At 40.7% G+C, this 26,742-nt stretch overlaps 2 protein-coding genes across 2 annotated transcripts in view; one reads left to right on the forward strand and one right to left on the reverse strand.

Moving 5' to 3' along the window:
* CASK (calcium/calmodulin dependent serine protein kinase) overlaps window positions 1-26,742 on the reverse strand; it is a gene marked incomplete in the record, with an annotated part of 883,427 nt that overhangs the window by 657,449 nt on the left and 199,236 nt on the right.
* Window positions 1,661-26,742, forward strand: part of GPR34 (G protein-coupled receptor 34) — a 36,290-nt gene continuing 11,208 nt past the window's right edge. Inside the window, exons 1-2 of the mRNA XM_053706490.1 lie at window positions 1,661-1,784; window positions 10,822-10,874. The gene's annotated coding sequence lies outside the window, so the exon portion shown is untranslated. The remainder of the gene's footprint in view (window positions 1,785-10,821; window positions 10,875-26,742) is intronic.

The raw sequence follows: 26,742 nt of genomic DNA on the forward strand, positions 1-26,742 counted from the left end.
TAATGGTATATATAAGAGTATATCGTCGATCTGAAAAGGGAGGTAAGAGATGAATCTCTATGACCGATAACAGAGAACCTATGAAATAGACCCCGTAGAAGGAGATCATTGAATTCAAATAGGCAATACTCTCCTCACATCCCTCTGACATTCACTGCACGCTGAGAGGAAAACCGGGCTCCAACCTGCTGCGGAGCGCATATCAACGTAGAATCTAGCACAAACTTACTTCACCACCTCCATAGGAGGCAAAGTTTGTAAAACTGATTTGTGGGTGTGGTGAGGGGTGTATTTATAGGCATTTTGAGGTTTGGGAAACTTTGCCCCTCCTGGTAGGAATGTATATCCCATACGTCACTAGCTCATGGACTCTTGCTAATTACATGAAAGAAAAGGGTGTTGGTGTCCTGTGTATGCCCTCCTAATTGAGGTAGGGCAGTTATGGATCTGAAATCAGGAAAGAAAATTGTGTCAGTAGGAGAGCAGGCCAAGACCACTGGCTTTGCTGTACCTGTGTGAGAGTACATTCTAATAGCATGTGGGCTATGCCTGTGCTGTGGTAAGTGGCTTACCTTAATTAGCACTCCTCCTCCGGCTTACCAGGCACAAAACTGCAGCAGTATCCAGTAGAAAGCCCATGCAGTGCTTGTACAAGTACAGCAGATTTTAGAAGAAAAAACATTATCCCACGGTGGCTAAAGGACATGTTCCTGCGACACCTGAGGGTAGTTATAGCTGAAATCCATAGGGAGATACTGTGCACATAATAGGATCTCTCTATGTCCCTGAATCCTTTAGCTTGATGGAAATCTCTTCTGTCTTCTTTGTGAATGATATTTCCAAGGACTAAAAGGTCTCACACATTGATCTGAGCTCCCCTATAAAAAACCATAAGCAAGTAGCTGGAACATCTCCATTAACCTACTCCTGGGAGGCCAAGAACAAAACTGAAGAGAGATGGGAGGTGATAAAAAGTTAAGCTTGTGTGGGTTCTTGGCCTCCTCCTAGTGGCAGGAATTATTTTCCAAATCTTATAAAGCCCTATGGAGTATAACCATCATACGAAAGAAAGGGTAGTCTTGCTTTTAATACAATAAACTCTTATCAATTACTTGCCTGTGTACAGTGCCCCTTTGACCCTTTCCATGCCAAAACACAGATTTAATATGCATATTTGTTGCTTTTCCATTGGCATGGCAGAATATTTTTAATACAATGAACCTTTAAGCTCATTAATGCATTCAACTCTTAGTTTTTTATGTATAAACTGTTTCACACCTAGTATATTATGACATATTCACAAACTACATAAAACATGGCTGACCAAGCATAACTGCTCCGCAAGATCAACATATACATGTGTTAGAGAAAATCCCCTTCTTCCCACTGCAACAGCAATGGGCAAAATAAATGTGATAACATCCTTGTAGCTCTGTATCATCAAATCTAAACAATGAATTGAAGCTACAAACTGTAAAATCATACTAAGCTAGGAAGCACAATGTGAATGTTCCTTTGACACCTCAGGGAGGGAAAAAGCTACTCAACTTAAAATGACATCATAAATCACTTCTATGTGGTTAAAACTATTCTCTTTCAGTGATCTACTTTACAAAGCATTTTTTTTCTCTTGCTCTCATTTTTTTCTTACAGTAAGCCACAAAAAGGAAGCAGCGACCAAAGTAGCTAGTAAAATTACTTGCTGAATTGCAGAACTAGTTTCTGGATCTAGAGCAGAGGAGCTGCAAACTTTTCGGGTGAAAAAATTGCATATCATGAAAAAGGTCAGTTTATTTTATTTTTTTATAATATTCAAGATAAGTTTTCATGCATAGAATATTAAGATTCCGTACACAACTGCAAAATAGATTTACTTTTAACAAAATGCAATCAGGTAAACTAGATAAATATTCATAGAAACCTTTGCAAACTACTAAAAAAGTTAAAAAGATAGAGGGGGAAAAAAAGTACAAAAATGTTAGCGCACTATAATTCAGGTGAAAATATAGCGGGCTTTAAATAAAAAAAAAAACATAAGCATCAGAAGCTAAGAGCTATGGCTTCTGAAATATTTACCCACTTTGTCAACCCACCATCTGACAGCACTACTTATGAGATTACTTCATATAAAAGGTAGAAAAAAAACTTTATCCAAACTGCTTGAAAACGGATTTAGATTATGGAATAAATTGGATTTGTGAATATTTGCATTTGTAAAACAGGACAGTTTGGAGAGGGGATGGAACAAGTGTAAACAATATTTTATGTAATTTAAGCAATATTTAAATGTCATTATAGAGCTTATACATTCAATCTTAAGGTAGTTTTATATCATTTGTAATACTTTTGTATACATTGTACTATCAGTACAATACTGTAATCAGAAAGACATTATTTGTTGTTTTAAATAAATATAGACTATTTGCATTTTAGAACCCAAAAATTCAACCACAGACACAGGCAGAGAAGATTGTGACTCGCAGCTAGGGGAAAGAAAAGTATTTTGATAATTCTATTTTTTTAAATCATTAATTAAAAAGTTTAGATTTCAGAATAAGTTTGGATTTTGTGGGGATTTGTAGCTGTACTTTCATAAGTTAAGTTACTTGTTTTGATATCAAATAATGCCCTAATAGGAAAAATGTAATATTCTACTTTTCTGAACAGAAAACAATTCAAACTAAAGATCAAATATTTAATTGACTCTTTAGAATTATTATATCATTTAAAAATAAAGAAAAAAATATATAAGTGTGAGTATAGATTAGATAAATTACACCTGATTCAACCGGGAGTGGTAAAAATAGCATACAAAAAAAAAAAAAAAAATTTTGGCCCATTATATAATATTTTCTAGAGCATTCCTGAACAATTTCTAAGGTGGTTGCTTAAAGAGCCATTACAGTGAAAACATGAAGTGCTCTCATTCTTTAGAGCAAGTAATTCTATCACTATTGACCCTGCAAATCAATGTGTTTAACCCGTGCAAAGGGTAACACTCGGGAACCAGGAGTTCTTTGCAACCCATTGTTGGTTGAGTAATAGACTGTTTCCGCTTGGGTCCAGCAATTCTCTGCACCACCCATGTGGTACTTTACCTAGGTGTTTAACCCTTTTGCAGGGCTTAGATACATAGGATTGCATGGTCGATATTGATAAAATGACATGCTCTAAAGAATGAGAGCATTACATTTTTTTTTATTATAAAGGCCCATTAAAACCCCATCCATAATACAGTAAACAATTAGTTAAATAATTAAAAAATCAATTGAGAAAGATAATTATCAATTGTATTGCAAGGTTATCAGTTAATATCACTTAGTATGAAGACATGAGTTTCTTGTGTACACCTGACTTAGGTACTCATACATTGGCCTTTGAAAGTTTATGAACTATATAAACATGTTGTCAAAGATTACTTTGCACTTGCTTATTTTAAACCTCTTTTTAGAGTCTTTGTATGTTAGTTCTGTACAATTCTCCTTAAATTAGAAATAGGATTTCATACATAAATTTTGCTTACCCGATAAATTTTCTTTTCTTCTGACGAGGAGAGTCCACAGCTGCATTCATTACTTTTGGGAATTCAGAACCTGGCCACCAGGAGGAGGCAGACACCCCAGCCAAAGGCTTAAATACCACCCCTACTTCCCTTATCCCCCAGTCATTCTGCCAAGGGAACAAGGAACAGTAGGAGAAATATCAGGTAAAAAAAAGGTGCCAGAAGAATAAACAAAAAACATGGCCGCCTCCCCATAAAAGAACGTGGGAGGGGAGCTGTGGTCTCTCCCCATCAGAAGAAAAGAAAATTATCAGGTAAGCATAATTTATATTTTTCTTCTTAAACGGGGAGAGTCCACAGCTGCATTCATTACTTTTGGGAAAACAATACCCAAGCTATAGAGGACACTGAATGCAAAAAAAGGGCGGGTAGACAAGGCAGCCCATTCGAAGGGCACCACAGCCTGAAATTACCCAAACCAAACAACAACTGCTGTACCGGGCAGAACAAAAAGGACTGAAAGGACTAAGTAACTGCCCAACAGTTAAATCCAGCAAAGCCCAGATAGAGACCGATCAAAGGCACTAGATTCCACCGAGCACAAAGCCCCCAAAGAAACAAGTCCTGCCGGCTCGAAGCCCATACCGATTCCACATATTTCCAGAAGGGAAAAGGAAAAATAAATATTAAACATAAGAACTAAAATCTCAGCAACTAGGGTAAAAAAGGAACCCCAGCAAAATCGAGCGCAACAGCAGGTTGCAGCAAGACAAGAAAAATGAAGAGAGATAAACTCCAATAACCTACCAGAATTAAGATAAGGAAAAAAAAAACCTACCCCAATCTGGAGAAAGTCCCAAGGACCAAGATTCGATCCAAAGACAACCCCGAAGATGGAGCAGAACCCATAACTCACAAAGAGTGCAGTCTGCACTCATGAAAGAGCTATCGCGGAATAAGCAGATATTCCTCAGAACTGCCAAGAATTAGCAGCATAAGCACTTATCGTGCTCCAGATGGAGCTCCCGGCTCCCACTCTGCCACACAAGACTAGAAGACATCAGCCACGAACACTAGCCTATCAAGTTAGAAACTGCACCAAGAGACTCCCACAGAGGGAACCCTCCAAAGTGCAGGAACTCACTACCTTTACAAACATAGGGAAGCAGAAAAAAAAAGCCTGCTGAGTAAAAACTCCTCCAATCTCCACCTATAGAGAGATCACAAGAACTGGAGAAGAACACGGTCAAAACTCAAACGATCTATAGGCCACAGGCAGAAAATGTAAAACCAGCCCACAGCTGGATTTTACCGAACAACTCCAGTTGCAAAGCTCCAAAAACCCATCATTAGGTTACATGGGCCACTTCCTCGAGACAAAGACCCAGCACCAAAAAAGCTGGTCAGGACCGAAGATAGGGAAATAAATCCCTGTATTACCGAGAACTCAAAAGAGGACTAAACGGTAACGAAGGGTAGGCAAACCCTGATATGTAACAAGCTTGGCATGCTAAACCACCAAGCCTGAACAGAACGCAGTACGATCTCGGGTCCCAGAACCCAGACCCAGATTCCTTCCCTATAGGCAGGTAAACTCTGAGACAAAGGGAGACCACACACTGACAACAGGGTGCACACAATTCCAGAATCCACCTCAACATTACTGTACCACAAAGTCGAGGGACCCCCCTCTGAGCATTAGGCAGACACCATGGTATATCCCACTCCCCTAAGGGGAGGGACATGAAAGGACACCTGCTCACCCACCCACAGGTACAGAGCATCTGTCAACGAACAGACGGCAAAAACAGAACCGACTAAAGGGCACGCTCCGGCTGTAACAGCCAGTCAAGGAGCTAAACAGACAGCCAGCGAGTCCACCTATAAAGTGGAACGGCTGAATAAGAGATCAATATCCTGCTTGCTAGGCAGGTAACAAGCCATCAAGACCTTCTTAAGTCTCCGCCCGAAGGAGCAAGGGGAAGACTCAATCTTAAGATTTGAATCACTCGGGATCCAACTAGGAGGTCCAACTAGGCGGTCCGGCCAGCTATCCTAGCCCAGACCAAACAACCGGAACCAGAGCTGGTCACAGACTAAGAACCCCTGAAGAACCATAGGATTACCTCATACGGAGAACCCTAGAAGATGCAAGCACAGTCCATCCAAATGCCCTAGGGCACTGGACGTTCACTAAGCATCCCAGAGAGAGAAAATACACTTTTCCAAAATTCAAAGGACAATACCCTCCAGACCGACAGCTAAGAAGCTGCCAAGAAAAAGCACATCTCTGCAACAGAGGCTGCAAAAATCAGAAACGATCCGTCTGAGTCCACCTCCCGGTAACCCCCCAGGACCAAGGGACAACAGGATTTCGAACATCAATATCCCCTGATATGATGAAGAAAGGGTAGCTCCAGGGCCACCAAAGAGACCAATACAATCACTATAGTCCCTAAAAACATTGGAACAGACAAGAAGCAGTATGAGGAAGAAAGGCAGACAAAAGTGCCCGATCTTCTAAAACCGATGATTAACCAACCATCCCCAGACAAGGGAAAAAGGAAGTCTAAGACACCTCGCTCCTTGTGGAAGAGGTACAGAGGTCAAGAATCTCAAAAAGAGTAGATCAAAAAGATAAATACCAAAGGAGGGATAAGATTCCCCCCAACCTGGTACTTCAAGCTAAGGAGACGTCTAAAACTCAAGTCCAAATGGAAATGGAGAGAACTAGCCCCGAGGTCAAAGACCTTCGGAGTGCTTCTTAGCAGGATCCGTCCAGGCCCAACAAACAGGAACAGGACTAAGAGGACTGAACAACCCCTTGATGCCCCACCCAAAAAGGAGCAACAAGAACCAGCTTGACATCAGAACGAAAGGCCTCCTCTCTTAGCCCTGTCAAGGGCAGAGTCTTAAAAGAAAAAATTAAACTCTCATGGAGTCCCTCTCCCTGGCAATCCCTTTCACAGGGAATATATTGTACTGAAGGAGGAACCCAAGCATAATAAACATCTCGTCAGAGAGAAATGACAACTTGCGTCATAACAAATGCGATTTCGCGCCAAAACAACTAGCGTCAACAAAGACGCAGGAAATTACGAAATTTGCACCATCAAAGGCGAAACTTTGCGGCAAAAAATTTTGTGCTAAGAATGACGCAATAAAAAACAGCTTTTTGCGCCCTCGCAAGCCTAGATTTGCCCACAAAAAAATGAAAGTTAAATTAGAAAAAGACTGAACCCCAGGTAAGAAAAAAGTTTAAAATAAACTTCCCAAACATGATTCCTATACTGAAACTGTTTAGACTGCAAAATACATATATTTAAAACTTTATATTAGTACATAAAGCGCCAAACCATAGCTGAGAGTATCTTAAATAATGATACATACTTACCGAAAGACACCCATCCACATATAGCAAATAGCCAAACCAGTACTGAAAACTATCAGCAGAATTAATGATATATAAGAGTATAGCGTCGATCTGAAAATGGAGGTAGGAGATGAATCCCTATGATCGATAACAGAGAACCCTTGAAAAGATTTCCCACGAGGGAAACCATAAAATCAATAGGCAATACTCTCTTCACATCCCTCTGACAAACACTGTACTCTGAGAGGAATTGGGCTTCAGAATGGTTAGACGCGCTTATCATAGAAGAAATCATAAAAATCAAGCACAAACTTACTTCACCACCTCCACAGGAGGCAAAGTTTGCAAAACTGAATTGTGGGTGTGGTGAGGGGTGTATTTATAGGCATTTTGAGGTTTGGGAAACTTGCCCCCTCCTGCTAGGAATGTATATCCCATATGTCACTAGCTCATGGACTCTTGTCAATTACATGAAAGAAAACTCACCACCCAACCAGATATCCCAGCACCACATGGATGGTATAGACCCTTAAGGAACAGAAACCAGCGCACGACCAGGACCAGCCTGCTACAGAGGGCACTCTGGAACTGAACCAGGTCACAGAAAATTCGAACACAAAACCAAAAAGAGAAAAGTGCTGGACTGGGTGATTACTGTGGGTGGCTTGCTATATAGCATCAATGCTGTTCCCATGTGAAATGTAAAAAAAACTACTATGTAGGTATAGAAAGTTATTTGGCTTGAGTGCTTGTGTCCAGTTCATACAGTTATATCTGAGGTGTATCGCTATTGTTGCCTTGCTGCAACCCAATGCGTAATATACAGAAAGTTACCTGTATCTTGAAGAGAGTCCAGACCTTAAAGCACTTAGAGAAAGCTGTAGTCCTTACTAGCTCAGAACCGTGCAAATTCCTCCTGCCTCTCCACTGGGGCTTCAGCTAGTGGAGTGTCCTGTATTACCAGTCAGCGGTAGTATAGTCAAAAGCTGTGGAACCACTTAATGAAGAGATGTGGGGCATCTAAGGTATGGAAAGGAGTTAAGTCTTGCACTCTTATCGCCACTTAACCATTAAAGATTCGCCACCATCCTCCGGCTATAACGCCAACACCTCCCTAAGTTCCTCCTGACGTGCTCCAATCACGTGATGTCTCTGACGTAGTCGCCTCACCTGTTCCTTCACTCATATCACACACAGGTATGGAGGGTTGTACTACGAAACTTCTCCAATAGGGAAAGAGCGCCACAGGTGTATGAGGAATGTTGCTACCAAACAGGCCAAAAGCATAAACGATACGAGAAAAGTAAACAGTAGCAGCAATGTTGAGTTAAAAAGTTCAATCTTTATTTCTCCATCTTTAAAATACATGCTCCATGGAGGGAGGATGTATATAGAATCAGATACACGGATACAAGAAACAGTATACGCGTTTCAGCGTGAGCCGTAATCACTACTGATAAGAGTACATTCAGTATTTGTTTAAAAAGGGTGTACTAAACCCTTGGTCCAACCAATAACCATGCATCTATAAGTGTTAATGTATAATCAAAAACAAGTGAGCACAATACAGGTAGTGTCCATTAAAGAACACAATATATAACAATATTTTATAATGTATATTACAGCACACAGTATGTACAAAAGATTTTACACAGAAAATTCAAAACCCTAGAAGGGATCAATAAAACTTAAGACTATGTAAATAATATCTTAACATACAACTTCTGCAGAAGTGTCCAAGCGACCAAAAAATCGCTAATATTGAATTCCAGAGAAGAAATGTTTTCCAACGGAGAGAATATAACAAACATGAGCTTCCAAAAAAAGAAGACATCCTAACCGGATCAACGAAAAAGAGGGCAGCACGTACAGGTGAACGCCCAAGAAAAATAGTTACAATGACAGGGCCAGCCCGTCAGAGATCCCATTCTCCCGAAGCTCAGAACTGGAATAAGATACCTCAAAGAAAAAGATAAATCGGAGACAATAAGGAGATTAACTTCATCCCTCCACGTCTAACCCAGCTTGCCGTCCGGAGAGGAAGACCGAGAACCCTTCAACCCCTTCGGGCTGGGATCCTCCAGCACTGCCAAAACGTGCCGCAACAGGACACGAAGGCGCGCCAATCTACAATGAAAAGCAAGACTTACCTCCGCCAGGGGAACGGACGACCCCGACCCGAGGATTGGGCCCCTTAAACCTCAGAGGCAACCGCTTCCCCAGAGGGCTGATCTGACCCAGACGATCCTTCGTTCATCTAACACGGACAGAATCTCACCAACGCCTCCCTCCCTAGAAGATGTAAATGTGCCAGTGCTAAAGAAATGGCCATGCGGAACCCTGCCGTAACCTCTGGAGGAAACAAGCCGCCTTCCAGAGAAGGGGTAACGGCATTAGGGACACCTGCTTGCATAGCTAATGAAGGTTCTAGGGTACTCACCACACGGGATATGGGGCCCCCAGGGGCAGATGGCTTGGCGGACTCTAAGTTCCCTGGATCGGAAGAAAAGAGCACTCTTAAGTGGCATGCGGATTATAACTGATGGGCATGGATTATCCGGGCCATTCAGTAGAATCTGAATCAGAGACATCGGTCTCCAAAAAAATCAGAGTCCTCCATCACTAGGATAGAAATTTTGGATAGGAAGGAAAAAATAAAAACGGCACCTTACACCTCCAATGGCTGGGGCACTTGCCACCTCCTATTACCCAGACAACTAGCGAAACAGACACTCTCCGTCGCCCCGCGGTCAGGAATACGGAAATGGTGACTAGAAACGTGACCACGTCAATTCACCAGGTACACCGTGCAGGCCAACTAAAAACGCGCCAAAGCCAAAAGGGCTGAGCAGCCTGACAAAAGAGGTCATTATGTTCCGATATAGCCATGAGCCCAAAAATCACCACACATTAGCATACAATCACATAAACATGATTAAAGTCCCCCTTGTTCAATAACCCCCCTCAGGAGATATTAAACCTCGATTCCATAAGATAAAGGAGTCCCACTGAGATCCTGACTTCTTCGTTTACTTTACAAATCTTAAGTAAAATTAAACGATCTTACCGGAATCTACACCATGGAACAGGAACATGGCCCTTCAAGTGTGACAGATAGTAGCCTCGCTTCTGACATGGACTTGAGTGAAAAAAGTAGGCAGCGAAACTCGTCAACACTGATTGCTAAGGAGCTGTTAATGAGTCGGGATGGTTTTCGCAGAAAGACTCTCCCTGAATCTCCGGACTCTAACAGGACTACTTAAAACTCCAGTCCCATTCCGAAGAGTACTACCCTCCATAAGAGACATAAGATCTTTAATCGTCCAACACTTCTCTGCCAACCTCCTGTGACAAAAGGCAAATAATGACTGGGGGATGAGGTATTTAGTCTTTGGCTGGGGTGTCTTTGCCTCCTCCTGGTGGCCAGGTTTCGAATTCCCAAAAGCACTGAATGCAGCTGTGGACTCTCCCCGTTTAAGAAGAAAAGGGGCATGAAAGCCCAAAATTTTCTTTTATGATTCACACAGAGGGTGCAATTTTAAACAACTTTCTAATTTACTTCTATTACCAATTTTTGTTCATTCTCTTGGTATCTTTTGTTGAAAAGTCCCCCTTATTTGAGGTAAGCACAGGAACGTGCATTTGTCTGGAGGACTATATGGCAGCAGTTATGCAAGAATGTTATCCATCTGCAAGAATACTAGATGGCAGCACTATGACCTGCCATGCAGTGCTCCAGACACCTATCTATGCATCTCTTCAACAAAGAATAACAAGGGAACTAATTTTGATAACAGAAGTAAATAAAAAACTTTAAACTTGTATACTCTGTCTGAATCATAAAAGAAAATATTTTTGTTTCATACCCCTTTAATTGTTGTACTTTATATGTTTTACTTAATAGTTTTCTCTGCATTCAAATGTATTTTATTTTATTTTTCAACAGAATGTCACTGATTGACAGATGATTACCTTAGGTTTTTAGCCAGCAAGCCCAAGGTGAGTTAATAGTTTATTAATCTAAAACATATCAGTATACGACTTAAAGGACCACTAAATGCAGTAGAATTGCATAATTAACAAGGACATAATAAAAAGACAATGCAATATCACCTACTCTGAATTTGAAAAAAGCAGTAGATTTTTTTCTGTCAAAATTATTTTTTCTCCCATTTTCCGGCCCCCTGTATCATGTGACAGACAATAGTCAATCTCAGACTAGTATAAGTATACCCTGTGAGCTTGTGCACATGCTTAGTAGGATCTTGTTCCCCAGAAAGTGCTCATATAAAAACACTGTGCAAAATTTGATAATGGAAGTAAATTGGAAAGATTCTTAAAATTGCTGCTCTTTTTGAATCATAAAAGTTTATTTTGACTTGAGTGTCCCTTTAAAATCAATTCTTGTAGTACGGAGTCATCTGACTTTCCAACCATGAGCATTGGTACATTTGTTTTCAGTATACAGAAAAAAGGGCTTGCTCTGCTGCCTATACGAAGGGCACCCAGTTGCAAATATAGTGTACTTTGGCACAATTTAGAGTTGGGTGCTCCATTAAAATAGAGACCACAGTCAAAATAAAAAGCTAAAAAAGGATAAGGAGTGCTTCTGGGTCTATCAGATAATATCCACAAGGACAAAAAACATAATTTATGCTTACCTGATAAATTTATTTCTCTTGTAGTGTAGTCAGTCCACGGGTCATCCATTACTTATGGAATATATCTCTTCCTAACAGGAAGCTGCAAGAGGATCACCCAAGCAGAGCTGCTATATAGCTCCTCCCCTCACATGTCATATTCAGTCATTCGACCAAAAGCAGACGAGAAAGGAGAAACCATAGGGTGCAGTGGTGACTGGAGTTTAATTAAAATTTAGATCTGCCTTAAAGACAGGGCGGGCCGTGGACTGACTACACTACAAGAGAAATAAATTTATCAGGTAAGCATAAATTATGTTTTCTCTTGTTAAGTGTAGTCAGTCCACGGGTCATTAGGGGTGCCTAAAATAATCGATTCTGCGATGCATCGCGATGCAGCCTGTTAACGATGCTGCATCGATGCAGTGCAGATCAGAATCGATTCAGGGGTGACATCATCGCGCAACGTCACGTGACCCCGCCTCTCTCACATAGCAGACGAGCCGACAGCATTTGTGTCAGGATTAATCTGGTTACAGCCTCCAGCTACACCACATCAGGACTTCCTGTGCACACTGCGCAGATATCTTACCCAGAGAGCATTACCAATAGACCTCCTCTCACATGTTCCGGTCAGGAATTTTTATGACACCTATCCTAAAGAGCCGACAGCAGCCTCATGTAAACAGTGAATCTTTTCTTGTATTATAGATTCACTGTTTACTGTTGCGGTCTCTGCTGCATGTTTCCTCTCAGTCAGATCCCTAGCCCAAACGAGCATTTGAGGGTTGCTGTAAAACTTTTGACTTGCTGTATCTAATAGCAACCCTCAAATGCTCGTTTGGGCTAGGGATCTGACTGAGAGGAAACATGCAGCAGAGACCGCAACAGTAAACAGTGAATCTATAATACAAGAAAAGATTCACTGTTTACATGAGGCTGCTGTCGGCTCTTTAGGATAGGTGTCATAAAAATTCCTGACCGGAACATGTGAGAGGAGGTCTATTGGTAATGCTCTCTGGGTCAGGTTTCAGATGTCTGCATGTACTCCGTGAGAATGTTTGAGTGAGTACACTGCTGCTGGTTATATTTTCCTTTGTAAAATAAATCTACACATACATATCTGTGCATATTGTAGCATTATGTTTATAAGTGCTCTTCCATCTTACACAGTTGTTTAAAAGATTATTATATACACACACACACACACTATATATATATATATATATATATATATATATATATATATATATATATATATATACATACATAGTGTGTGTATGTATAGATCTCTCTCTCTCTCTCTCTCTCTATATATATATATATATATATATATATATATATATATATATATATATATATACACACACACTATATATATATATATATATATATATATATATATATATATATATATAAATGTGTGTATGTGTATATATATATATATATATATATATATATATAAGTGTGTGTGTATGTGTATATATATATATATATATATATATATATATATATATATAAGTGTGTATATATATATATATATATATATATATATATATAAAATATGGAATAGAACAAGATCATGAAAATCATAGGCAGTAATCGTGATGCATCGCGATGCATCGTAGAATCGAATCGTATCGAATCGTTACGATGATAATCGTAATCGAATCGAATCGTGAGACAAGTGAAGATGCGCAGCTCTACGGGTCATCCATTACTTATGGAATACTAATACCAAAGCTAAAGTACACGGATGAAGGGAGGGACAAGGCAGGAACATTAAACAGAAGGAACCACTGCCTGTAGTACCTTTCTCCCAAAAATAGCCTCCGAAGAAGCAAAAGTGTCAAATTTGTAAAATTTTGAAAAAGTGTGAAGTGAAGACCAAGTTGCAGCCTTGCAAACCTGTTCAACAGAGGCCTCATTTTTAAAGGCCCAGGTGGAAGCCACAGCTCTAGTAGAATGATCTGTAATCCTTTCAGGAGGCTGCTGTCCAGCAGTCTCATAGGCTAAACGTATTATGCTACGAAGCCAAAAAGAGAGAGGTAGCCGAAGCCTTTTGACCTCTTCTCTGTCCAGAGTAAACGACAAACAGGGAAGAAGTTTGACGAAAATCTTTAGTTGCCTGCAAATAGAACTTCAGGGCACGGACTACGTCCAGATTATGTAAAAGTCGTTCCTTCTTTGAAGAAGGGTTAGGACACAGTGATGGAACAACAATCTCTTGATTGATATTTCTGTTAGTAACTACCTTAGGTAAGAACCCAGGTTTAGTACGCAGAACTACCTTGTGTGAATGAAAAATCAGATAAGGAGAATCACAATGTAAGGCAGATAACTCAGAGACTCTTCGAGCCGAGGAAATAGCCATCAAAAACAGAACCTTCCAGGATAACAGCTTGATATCAATGGAATGAAGGGGTTCAAATGGAACGCCTTGAAGAACGTTAAGAACTAAGTTTAAGCTCCACGGCGGAGCAACAGTCTTAAACACAGGCTTAATCCTAGCTAAAGCCTGACAAAAAGCCTGAACGTCTGGAACTTCAGCCAGACGTTTGTGTAGAAGAATAGACAGAGCAGAAATCTGTCCCTTTAACGAACTAGCAGATAAGCCCTTTTCTAAACCCTCTTGTAGAAAGGACAATATCCTAGGAATCCTAACCTTACTCCATGAGTAACTCTTGGATTCGCACCAATATAAATATTTACGCCATATCTTATGGTAAATTTTTCTGGTAACAGGCTTCCTAGCCTGTATTAAGGTATCAATAACCGACTCCGAGAAGCCACGCTTTGATAGAATCAAGCGTTCAATCTCCATGCAGTCAGCCTCAGAGAAATTAGATTTGGATGGTTGAAAGGACCCTGAATTAGAAGGTCCCGTCTCAGAGGCAGAGACCACGGTGGACAGGACGACATGTCCACTAGGTCGGCATACCAGGTCCTGCGTGGCCACGCAGGCGCTATCAGAATCACCGAAGCTCTCTCCTGTTTGATCTTGGCAATCAAACGAGGAAGCATCGGGAATGGTGGAAACACATAAGCCATGTTGAAGACCCAGCATGGCGTTCTGGCGAGACGCCATGAGATCCAGATCTGGTTTGCCCCAACGATGAATCAGTTGAGCAAAGACCTCCGGATGACGTTCCCACTCCCCCGGATGAAAAGTCTGGCGACTTAGAAAATCCGCCTCCCAGTTCTCCACGCCTGGGATGTAAATCGCTGACAGGTGGCAAGAATGAGACTCTGCCCAGCGAATTATCTTTGAGACTTCCAACATCGCTAGGGAACTTCTGGTTCCCCCTTGATGGTTGATGTAAGCCACAGTCGTGATGTTGTCCGACTGAAATCTGATGAACCTCAGAGTTGCTAACTGAGGCCAAGCTAGGAGAGCATTGAATATTGCTCTTAATTCCAGAATATTTATTGGGAGGAGTTTCTCCTCCTGAGTCCATAGTCCCTGAGCCTTCAGGGAGTTCCAAACAGCGCCCCAGTCTAGAAGGCTGGCGTCTGTTGTTACAATCATCCAATCTGCCCTGCGAAAGGTCATCCCTTTGGACAGATGTGGCCGAGAAAGCCACCATAGAAGAGAATCTCTGGTCTCTTGATCCAGATTTAGCAGGGGGGACAAATCTGAGTAATCCCCGTTCCACTGATTTAGCATGCACAATTGCAGCGGTCTGAGATGCAGGCGCGCAAATGGTACTATGTCCATTGCCGCTACCATCAAGCCGATTACTTCCATGCACTGAGCTACTGACGGGTGTGGAATGGAATGAAGGACACGGCAAGCATTTAGAAGTTTTGATAACCTGGCCTCTGTCAGGTAAATTTTCATCTCTACAGAATCTATAAGAGTTCCTAGAAAGGGAACCCTTGTAAGTGGTGATAGAGAACTCTTTTCCACGTTCACCTTCCACCCATGCGACCTCAGAAATGCCAGAACTATCTCTGTATGAGACTTGGCAGTTTGAAAACTTGACGCTTGTATCAGAATGTCGTTTAGGTACGGAGTCACCGCAATGCCTCACGGTCTTAGTACCGCCAGAAGTGAGCCCAGAACTTTTGTAAAGATTCTTGGAGCCGTAGCTAATCCGAAGGGAAGAGCTACAAACTGGTAATGCCTGTCTAGGAAAGCAAATCTTAGATACCGATAATGATCCTTGTGAATCGGTATGTGAAGGTAGGCATCCTTTAAGTCCACTGTGGTCATGTACTGACCCTCTTGGATCATAGGAAGGATGGTTCGAATAGTTTCCATTTTGAATGATGGAACTCTTAGGAATTTGTTTAGGATTTTTAAGTCCAAGATTGGTCTGAAGGTTCCCTCTTTTGAATAGAATCCTTGCCCGTGTTCCGTCCGCGGAACTGGGTGGATCACCCCCATTAGTAAGAGGTCTTGTACACAGCGTAGAAACGCCTCTTTCTTTATTTGGTTTGCTGATAACCTTGAAAGATGAAATCTCCCTCGTGGAGGAGAAGTTTTGAAGTCCAGAAGATATCCCTGAGATATGATCTCCAACGCCCAGGGATCCTGGACATCTCTTGCCCAAGCCTGGGCGAAGAGAGAAAGTCTGCCCCCCACTAGATCCGTTTCCGGATAGGGGGCCCTCTCTTCATGCTGTCTTAGGGACAGCAGCAGGTTTTCTGGCCTGCTTGCCCTTGTTCCAGGACTGGTTAGTTTTCCAGCCTTGTCTGTAGCGAGCAACAGCTCCTTCCTGTTTTGGAGCGGAGGAAGTTGATGCTGCTCCTGCCTTGAGGTTACGAAAGGCACGAAAATTAGACTGTTTGGCCTTTGATTTGGCCCTGTCCTGAGGTAGAGCATGGCCCTTACCTCCCGTAATGTCAGCGATAATTTCTTTCAAGCCGGGCCCGAATAAGGTCTGCCCTTTGAAAGGAATATTAAGCAATTTAGATTTAGAAGTCACGTCAGCTGACCAGGATTTAAGCCATAGCGCTCTGCGCGCTTGGATGGCGAATCCGGAGTTCTTAGCCGTAAGTTTGGTTAAATGTACGACGGCATCAGAAACAAATGCGTTAGCTAGCTTAAGTGCTTTAAGCTTGTTCATAATTTCATCCAATGGAGCTGTGCGAATGGCCTCTTCCAGAGACTCAAACCAGAATGCCGCCGCAGCAGTGACAGGAGCAATGCATGCAAGGGGCTGTAAGATAAAACCTTGTTGAACAAACATTTTCTTAAGGTAACCCTCTAATTTCTTATCCATTGGATCTGAAAAGGCACAACTATCCTCCACCGGGATAGTGGTACGCTTAGCTAAAGTAGAAACTGCTCCCTCCACCTTAGGGACCGTCTGCCATAAGTCTCGTGTGGTGGCGCCTATAGGAAACATTTTCCTAAATATGGGAGGAGGGGAAAAAGGCACACCAGGTCTATCCCACTCCTTGCTAATAATCTCTGTAAGCCTTTTAGGTATAGGAAACACGTCAGTACACACCGGTACCGCATAGTATCTATCCAACCTACATAATTTTTCTGGAATTGCAACCGTGTTACAATCATTCAGAGCCGCTAATACCTCCCCTAGCAATATGCGGAGGTTCTCAAGCTTAAATTTAAAATTAGAAATCTCTGAATCCAGTCTCCCTGGATCAGATCCGTCACCCACAGAATGAAGCTCTCCGTCTTCACGTTCTGCAAACTGTGACGCAGTATCTGACATGGCTCTCACCTCATCCGCGCGCTCTGTCCTTAACCCAGAGCTATCGCGCTTGCCTCTTAATTCTGGCAATTTAGATAATACTTCTGTCATAACAGTAGCCATGTCTTGCAAAGTGATTTGTAAGGGCCTCCCTGATGTACTTGGCGCCACAAAATCACGCACCTCCTGAGCGGGAGGCGAAGGTACTGACACGTGAGGAGAGTTAGTCGGCATAACTTCCCCCTCGTTGTCTGGTGATAATTTCTTTACATGTAAAGATTGACTTTTATTTAAAGTAACATCAATGCAATTAGTACACAAATTTCTATTGGGTTCCACATTGGCCTTTAAACATAGTGAACAAAGAGATTCATCTGTGTCAGACATGTTTAAACAGACTAGCAATGAGACTAGCAAGCTTGGAAATACTTTTCTAAATAAATTTACAAGCAATATAAAAAACGCTACTGTGCCTTTAAGAAGCACAAAAAAACTGTCACAGTTGAAATAACAATGAACCAAAATAGTTATAGCAACCAATTTTTCACAGTAAATGTATTAAGTTAGCAAAGGATTGCACGCACCAGCAAATGGATGATTAACCCCTTAATACCCAAAAATGGATAACAATTTAATAATTAACGTTTTTATCACAGTCAAAACACACTGTCACAGGTCTGCTGTGACTGATTACCTCCCTCAAAATGAATTTTGAAGACCCCTGAGCTCTCTAGAGACGATCTGGATCATGGAGGATGAAGTAGACAGATTGTGACTGAATTTTTACTGCGCAAAAAAGCGCTAAAATAGGCCCCTCCCACTCATATTACAACAGTGGGGAAGCTCAGATAACTGTTTCTATGCAGAAAACAAAGATGGCCATGTGGTAAAAATCATGCCCCCAATAAGTTTTATCACCAAGTACCTCACAAAAAATGATTAACATGCCAGTAAACGTTTTAAACATACATTTTAAAAGTTATGAAGTGTTATTAATAAGCCTGCTACCAGTCGCTTTTACTGCAGTTAAGGCTCATACATTACTTCAGTATGAACAGTATTTTCAGAGTCAATTCCATTCCTTAGAAAAATACATTCAGTGTACACACACTCATCAGCCTAATACCAGTCGCTATCACTGCATTTAAGGCTGAACTTACGTTACATTGGTATCAGCAGTATTTTCTCAGTCAATTCCATTCCTCAGAAAAATAATTTACTGCACATACCTCTTTTGCAGGGGGGCCCTGCATGCTATTCCCCTTCTCTGAAGTTACCTAACTCCTCAGATGAGAACAGCCAGTGGATCTTAGTTACGTCTGCTAAGATCATAGAAAACGCAGGCAGATTCTTCTTCTAATGCTGCCTGAGAACAAACAGCACACTCCGGTGCCATTTAAAATAACAAACTTTTGATTGTAGAAATAAACTAAGTTAAAAAACACCACAGACCTCTCACAGCGACCTATCTTTAGTTAGGCTGCAAGAGAATGACTGAATATGACATGTGAGGGGAGGAGCTATATAGCAGCTCTGCTTGGGTGATCCTCTTGCAGCTTCCTGTTAGGAAGAGATATATTCCATAAGTAATGGATGACCCGTGGACTGACTACACTTAACAAGAGAAAAACAATGTTGGGGAGTCTATCTAGCAAGCTGAAGCTCAGTATAGCAAAGCTTAATATATAGTAGCAGACACTACATACAATTTGAAGTCCATAACTTACAAAGCACATTTGGGGAGTAATGCTGGTCTGCAAATGTTTAAAATCCACAGTGTTGCTAAGTCATTTATACTTTTTTTTTTTTTATTATTCTGATCTTGTATTATCTATTTTAAATTTGATCGATAAGTTTTGATTAATGGTCTGGTCGGAACGAACTAGACTACGTAATGCTACAACTATATGCACACAAAAAAACAACAACTAATAATTCAGTTAAAGGGACAGTAAAGTAAAAAATTAAACTTCAACGGATTGGTTAGAGCATGACATTTTAAACACCTTTCCAAATTACTTCTGTTAAAGGTTTTGCTTAGTTCCTTTGGTATCCTTTGTTAAAGATTAGTCTTAGTTGAGCTCAGGAACGTGCATGTGTGTCTAGCCATCTGGCACCATTCTTTGCAACATTGTTTATAGCAATGTTATAAATAGTTACACACACTGCTGCCATAAACTGCTAAAGACACGTGCACACTTCTGAGCTTATATCAGCCCATCTTGCTTAACTCTACAACAATGGATATCAAAGAAACCAAACCAATTTGATAATATAAATAAATTGGAAAGCTGTTTTAAATTACATGCTCTATCTGGATCATTAAAATTTAACCCCTTAATGACCAGTGACGTACCCTGGGAACTGTTTTCTCAATAGCACAGTTTTACCCGAAGCCTGCAGGAGTGAGTGAGGGTCTAATAGCACGGTGTTGTCGCTCGCGGGAAGACCTGTGCTATTATTAGCAGGAAAGCCCTTAAAGGGACAGTATACACTCATTTTCATATAACTGCATGTAATAGATACTACTATAAAGAATAAGATGCACAGACACTGATATAAAAATCCAGTATAAAACGGTTTAAAAACTTACTTAGATGCTCTCAGTTTAGCTCTGTTGAAAAGGTAGCTGGAAAGCCCACTGCAAGTGGGAAATAAGACCCTCCCCCCTACCCCTTCTTTTGCATATGAAAAGACCCTTTACACAAACAGGAGCAAGCTGGAGTAGGTAGCTGACGGTATTCTCATAAAACTTTGGGGCTTGGTTAGGAGTCTGAAAATCAGAGCAATGTTATTTAAAAATAAGCAAAACTATAAAAAAAAAAATTTAAACTGTATGGGCTATATAAATAGATCATCTACTAAACATTTATGCAAAGAAAAAATGTGTATATAATGTCCCTTTAATGGCCAGCAACGTACATGATATGTTGTGGTCGTTAATTTTTACTTTACTGTTCCTTTAAAACGTATACTTTCATTATCAATGTGCACATTTTTTTATATGCACACTTGAGGCTCCAGCTCCTACTGAGCATGTGCAAAAGTGCACAGTATATATGTATAGGCGTTTTGTGATTGACTGGTGGCTGTCACATGATACTGGGGAGGGAAAACAGTATTCATTTTTAAATTTGCCAGAAACTGCTCCCTCCACCTTAGGGACCGTCTGCCATAAGTCTCGTGTGGTGGCGCCTATAGGAAACATTTTCCTAAATATGGGAGGAGGGGAAAAAGGCACACCAGGTCTATCCCACTCCTTGCTAATAATCTCTGTAAGCCTTTTAGGTATAGGAAACACGTCAGTACACACCGGTACCGCATAGTATCTATCCAACCTACATAATTTTTCTGGAATTGCAACCGTGTTACAATCATTCAGAGCCGCTAATACCTCCCCTAGCAATATGCGGAGGTTCTCAAGCTTAAATTTAAAATTAGAAATCTCTGAATCCAGTCTCCCTGGATCAGATCCGTCACCCACAGAATGAAGCTCTCCGTCTTCACGTTCTGCAAACTGTGACGCAGTATCTGACATGGCTCTCACCTCATCCGCGCGCTCTGTCCTTAACCCAGAGCTATCGCGCTTGCCTCTTAATTCTGGCAATTTAGATAATACTTCTGTCATAACAGTAGCCATGTCTTGCAAAGTGATTTGTAAGGGCCTCCCTGATGTACTTGGCGCCACAAAATCACGCACCTCCTGAGCGGGAGGCGAAGGTACTGACACGTGAGGAGAGTTAGTCGGCATAACTTCCCCCTCGTTGTCTGGTGATAATTTCTTTACATGTAAAGATTGACTTTTATTTAAAGTAACATCAATGCAATTAGTACACAAATTTCTATTGGGTTCCACATTGGCCTTTAAACATAGTGAACAAAGAGATTCATCTGTGTCAGACATGTTTAAACAGACTAGCAATGACAGACTACTGCTCATTTTAAATTCAAAGTAAGTGCTATAACATTGTCTTTATATTATGTATTTGAAATTCAATTCTACTGTTTTTAGTGGTCCTTTAACAGGACAGCAAATTGGTTGCACTGAAGAAACTTAGTGTTATGTTAACTTTCACACATTCAATGTTCAATATATTTATCTTTTTTTAACAGTTAAGTGTTTCAAAGAACATTTGTATGTTCTACATATAAGAAAATTATATTTCAAAATTAATGTTTGTGACAGAGTTCAAGTTTTAATTTAAAGAGACAGTTTATCCTAATTTTTTTCTTCCCTTTAATTTGTTCCCAATTAACCATTTTAACTGCTGGAGTGTATTAAATGGATTACGAATAGTTAATTTACCTTTATATCTGTATTTGAAATGTTGCCATCTGTGGTATCCCTATCTATATTTAAAGCTTCTATAATTAAAAACTATGCGGTATAAATAGGGTGGATAAAAAACATTTTTATTATTATTTAAATAAGATTAGTTTAAATAAATAAAAACGTTGAGGAAAATCTTAAAGGGATAGGAAAATCCAAATTAAATTTGCACAATTCAGATAGAGCATGCAATTTTAAGACAATTTTAAATCCACTTCTATTTTCAAATGTGCTTCGTTCTCGTGGTATCCCTTGTTGACAAAGAATATGCAAATATCTTACACTAGTTGGAGCTAGTTCTTAATTGGTGCTTGCACACATTTTTCTATTGTGATTGGCTACCTAGATATGCTCAGCTAGCTTCCAGTAGTGAAATGCTGTTCCTTTAGCAAAGGATAACAAGATTATGAAGCAAATTTGATAATAGAAGTAAATTGGAAAGTAATTTAAAATATGTTCTATCCAGATCATGAAAGAACATTTAGGTATTTCCTGTCCCTTTAAGATAGCTTCTATTTAAAGTGATGGTAAATCCTAGCATGTGTGAAACGCTAGGACTTACCAGTGGAACAAATAAATGGGACTTTCAGTCATGAAGTATAAAATACTTCATGCTGAAAGTTCCTTTGTCTGAAGCGTTCGCTGCACTGAGCGCCTCAGACAGCCCATGGCAGAACACTTTCGCTGTGAGGTGATCTTAGCCAATAGAGTGCTAGCTATCTGGTATGGCGCCAGCTGGCCTGCACAGCTATTTGCTAAGAGGTGGAAACATCACCACACAGCAAAATATCGTTCTGCCGTGGGCTGCCTGAGGAGCTCAGTGCGGCAAATGCTTCAGACAAATAAAGGAACTTTCAGTATGAAGTATTTTATACTTCATGACTGAAAGTCCCCTTTATTTGTTCCAATGGTAAATCCTAGGGTTTCACAAATGCTAGGATTTACTATCACTTTAAGATCCATTATGATCCAAAGGTTATTCGCCCTGAAATAAGGATTCATTTTTCAATATATAGCAAGAGGCTGTATATTCATGGCTGTAATGTATTTTCTTTTTTTTTGCAAATTAATTCCATTAATCCATTGACAATGCCATGCTCTCCCAGAGGTTTCTGTCAGATTATTTTGGGCATTTCTTTATATCTAGAAGATATTATCACTTATTGATTTTGTAGTTTTCAAAACTCTGAACTTGTGTCTTAAGAAAAAACATGCCCCTTCTTCAAAGCAATTTTTTTTTATAAAAACAAAGACCTTAAAGGGACATAAACCCAAAAGTTTTCTTTCATGATTCAGATAGAGCATACAATTTTCTGATTTTCCTCTTATCAAATTTGCTTCATTATCTTGGTATCCTTTGCTGAAGAAGAGAAATGGTCTACTGGGAGCTAGCTGAACACATTGGGTGAGCAAGTGACAAGCAGCTAGCCCCCAGTAGTGCATTGCTTCTGAGCCTACCTATGCAGGCTTTTCAACAATGAATATGAATCATGCAAGTTTAACTTTGCCTTTACTGTCCCTTTAATGCCATTGCTCCCCTGCAAATCACTGTACACAGAATCAACCCCTTACAAAGTTTCAAGTAGCTCAATAAGTAGACGATTGTTTGGGGTGTAATAGATCTGCACAAGGACCTAAGTGTGAGGAGAGAGGTGCAAGCAGAAAAGAAGAAATATGTTGTTGTTTTACTTAAATAAAACTATTTAAACTTGTTATTAAGCTAATCATTGTTTTTCTATTCCCACTAAAGCGCAGCTGAAAAGTTGGCCAAATATGAATGATTAACTTATTAAACTGAAGATTGTTCACCTCCCAATAATTTCATTTATATTAATGATCTATGTATTTCTAATATATAACCAAATCTGTATTGACTGATAACTGGAAATAAAATCTGAAAACTTATTTTTCTAAAAATGAAATCTTTACAAAACCATGATTTAAATTGATATAAACTGAGTCTTACAACTAGTGATTTAAAGGGACATGGACAATTTTTTTTTTCATGATTTAGAAAGCCTGCAATTTTAAACAACTTTCAAATGTAATTCTATCTAATTTGCTTCATTCTCTTGATATCCTTTGTTTAAAAGTATACCTAAATAGGCTCAGTATCTGCTGATTGGTGGCTGCACATATATGCCTTGTGTGATTTGCTAACCCATGTGTGTTGCTATTTCTTCAATAAAGGATATCTAAAGAATTAAACAAATTAGATAATAGAAGTAAATTGGAATGTTATTTTAAATTGTATTTTCTATCTGCAAAGTGAAAGAAAAAAAACATAATTTATGCTTACCTGATAAATGTATTTCTCTTGTAGTGTATCCAGTCCACGGATCATCCATTACTTATGGGATATTCTCCTTCCCAACAGGAAGTTGCAAGAGGATCACCCACAGCAGAGCTGCTATATAGCTCCTCCCCTAACTGTCATATCCAGTCATTCGACCGAAAACAAACAGAGAAAGGAGAAACCATAGGGTGCAGTGGTGACTGTAGTTTAATTAAAATTTAGACCTGCCTTAAAAGGACAGGGCGGGCCGTGGACTGGATACACTACAAGAGAAATACATTTATCAGGTAAGCATAAATTATGTTTTCTCTTGTTAAGTGTATCCAGTCCACGGATCATCCATTACTTATGGGATACCAATACCAAAGCTAAAGTACACGGATGATGGGAGGGACAAGGCAGGATTAAGCAGAAGGAACCACTGCCTGAAGAACCTTTCTCCCAAAAACAGCCTCCGAAGAAGCAAAAGTATCAAATTTGGAAAATTTGGAAAAAGTGTGAAGCGAAGACCAAGTCGCGGCCTTGCAAATCTGTTCAACAGAGGCCTCATTTTTAAAGGCCCAGGTGGAAGCCACAGCTCTAGTAGAATGAGCTGTAATCCTTTCAGGGGGCTGCTGTCCAGCAGTCTCATAGGCTAGGCGTATTATGCTCCGAAGCCAAAAGGAAAGAGGTTGCCGAAGCTTTTTGACCTCTCCTCTGTCCAGAGTAAACGACAAACAGGGTAGATGTTTGACGAAAATCTTTAGTAGCTTGTAAGTAAAACTTCAAGGCACGGACTTCGTCCAGATTATGTAAAAAACGTTCCTTCTTTGAAGAAGGATTAGGACACAATGATGGAACAACAATCTCTTGATTGATATTCTTGTTAGAAACCACCTTAGGTAAAAACCCAGGTTTGGCACGCAGGACTACCTTATCTGCATGAAAAATCAGATAAGGAGAATCACATTGTAAGGCAGATAGCTCAGAGACTCTCCGAGCCGAGGAAATAGCCATCAAAAACAGAACTTTCCAAGATAAAAGTTTAATATCAATGGAATGAAGGGGTTCCAACGGAACTCCTTGAAGAACTTTAAGAACCAAGTTTAAGCTCCACGGGGGAGCAACAGGTTTAAAACACAGGCTTAATTCTAACCAAAGCCTGGCAAAATGCCTGGACGTCTGGAACCTCTGCCAGACGCTTGTGCAAAAGAATAGACAGAGCAGAAATCGGTCCCTTTAAGGAACTAGCTGATAATCCTTTGTCCAAGCCCTCTTGGAGAAAAGACAATATTCTAAGAATCCTAACCTTACTCCATGAGTAATTCTTGGATTCACACCAATAAAGATATTTACTCCATATCTTGTGGTAGATTTTCCTGGTAACAGGCTTTCGTGCCTGTATTAAAGTATCAATGACTGACTCGGAGAAGCCACGCTTTGATAGAATCAAGCGTTCAATCTCCATGCAGTCAGTCTCAGAGAAATTAGATTTGGATGATTGAAAGGACCTTGTATCAGAAGGTCCTGTCTTAGAGGCAGAGTCCATGGTGGAAAGGATGACATGTCCACTAGGTCTGCATACCAAGTCCTGCGTGGCCACGCAGGTGCTATCAGAATCACCAATGCTCTCTCCTGTTTGATTTTGGCAATCAGTCGAGGGAGCAGAGGAAACGGTGGAAACACATAAGCCAGGTTGAAGAACCAAGGCGCTGCTAGAGCATCTATCAGCGTTGCTTCTGGGTCCCTGGACCTGGATCCATAACAAGGAAGCTTGGCGTTCTGGCGAGACGTCATGAGATCCAACTCTGGTTTGCCCCAACGATGAATCAACTGAGCAAACACCTCCGGATGGAGTTCCCACTCCCCCTGATGGAAAGTCTGAAGACTTAGAAAATCCGCCTCCCAGTTCTCCACGCCTGGGATATGGATTGCTGACAGGTGGCAAGAGTGGTACTCTGCCCAGCTAATTATATTTGAGACGTCTAACATCGCTAGGGAACTCCTGGTTCCCCCTTGATGGTTGATGTAAGCCACAGTCGTGATGTCCGACTGAAATCTGATGAAAATCAGTGTTGCTAACTAAGGCCAAGCCAGAAGAGCATTGAATATCGCTCTTAACTCCAGAATATTTATTGGAAGGAGTTTCTCCTCCTGAGTCCACGATCCCTGTGCCTTCAGGGAATTCCGGACTGCACCCCAACCTAGAAGGCTGGCATCTGTTGTTACAATTGTCCAATCTGACCTGCGAAAGGTCATACCCTTGGACAGGTGTACCCGAGACAACCACCAGAGAAGAGAATCTCTGGTCTCTTGATCCAGATTTAGCAGAGGGGACAAATCTGTGTAATCCCTATTCCACTGACTCAGCATGCATAATTGCAGTGGTCTGAGATGAAGGCGCGCAAATGGCACTATGTCCATTGCCGCTACCATTAAGCCGATTATCTCCATACACTGAGCTACCGAAGGGAGCGGAATGGAGTGAAGAACACGGCAAGCATTTAGAAGTTTTAATGACCTGGACTCCGTCAGGTAATTTTCATTTCTACAGAATCTATAAGAGTCATTAAGAAGGAGACTCTTGTGAGTGGGGATAGAGAACTCTTTTCCTCGTTCACTTTCCACCCGTGCGACCTCAGAAATGCCAGAACTATTTCTGAATGAGACTTGGCAACTTGAAATCTTGACGCCTGTATCAGGATGAAGTCTAGACACGGAGCCACCGCTATGCCTCGCGGTCTTAGAACCGCCAGAAGTGAGCCCAGAACCTTTGTAAAGATTCTCGGGGCTGTAGCCAACCCGAAGGGAAGAGCTACAAATTGGTAATGCCTGTCTAGAAAGGCAAACCTTAGAAACCGATGATGATCTTTGTGAATCGGTATGTGAAGGTAGGCATCCTTTAAGTCCACTGTGGTCATGTACTGACCTTCTTGGATCATGGGTAAGATGGTCCGAA

Source organism: Bombina bombina, chromosome 3 (assembly GCF_027579735.1).
Source record: "Bombina bombina isolate aBomBom1 chromosome 3, aBomBom1.pri, whole genome shotgun sequence".
Classification (NCBI taxonomy): domain Eukaryota; kingdom Metazoa; phylum Chordata; class Amphibia; order Anura; family Bombinatoridae; genus Bombina; species Bombina bombina.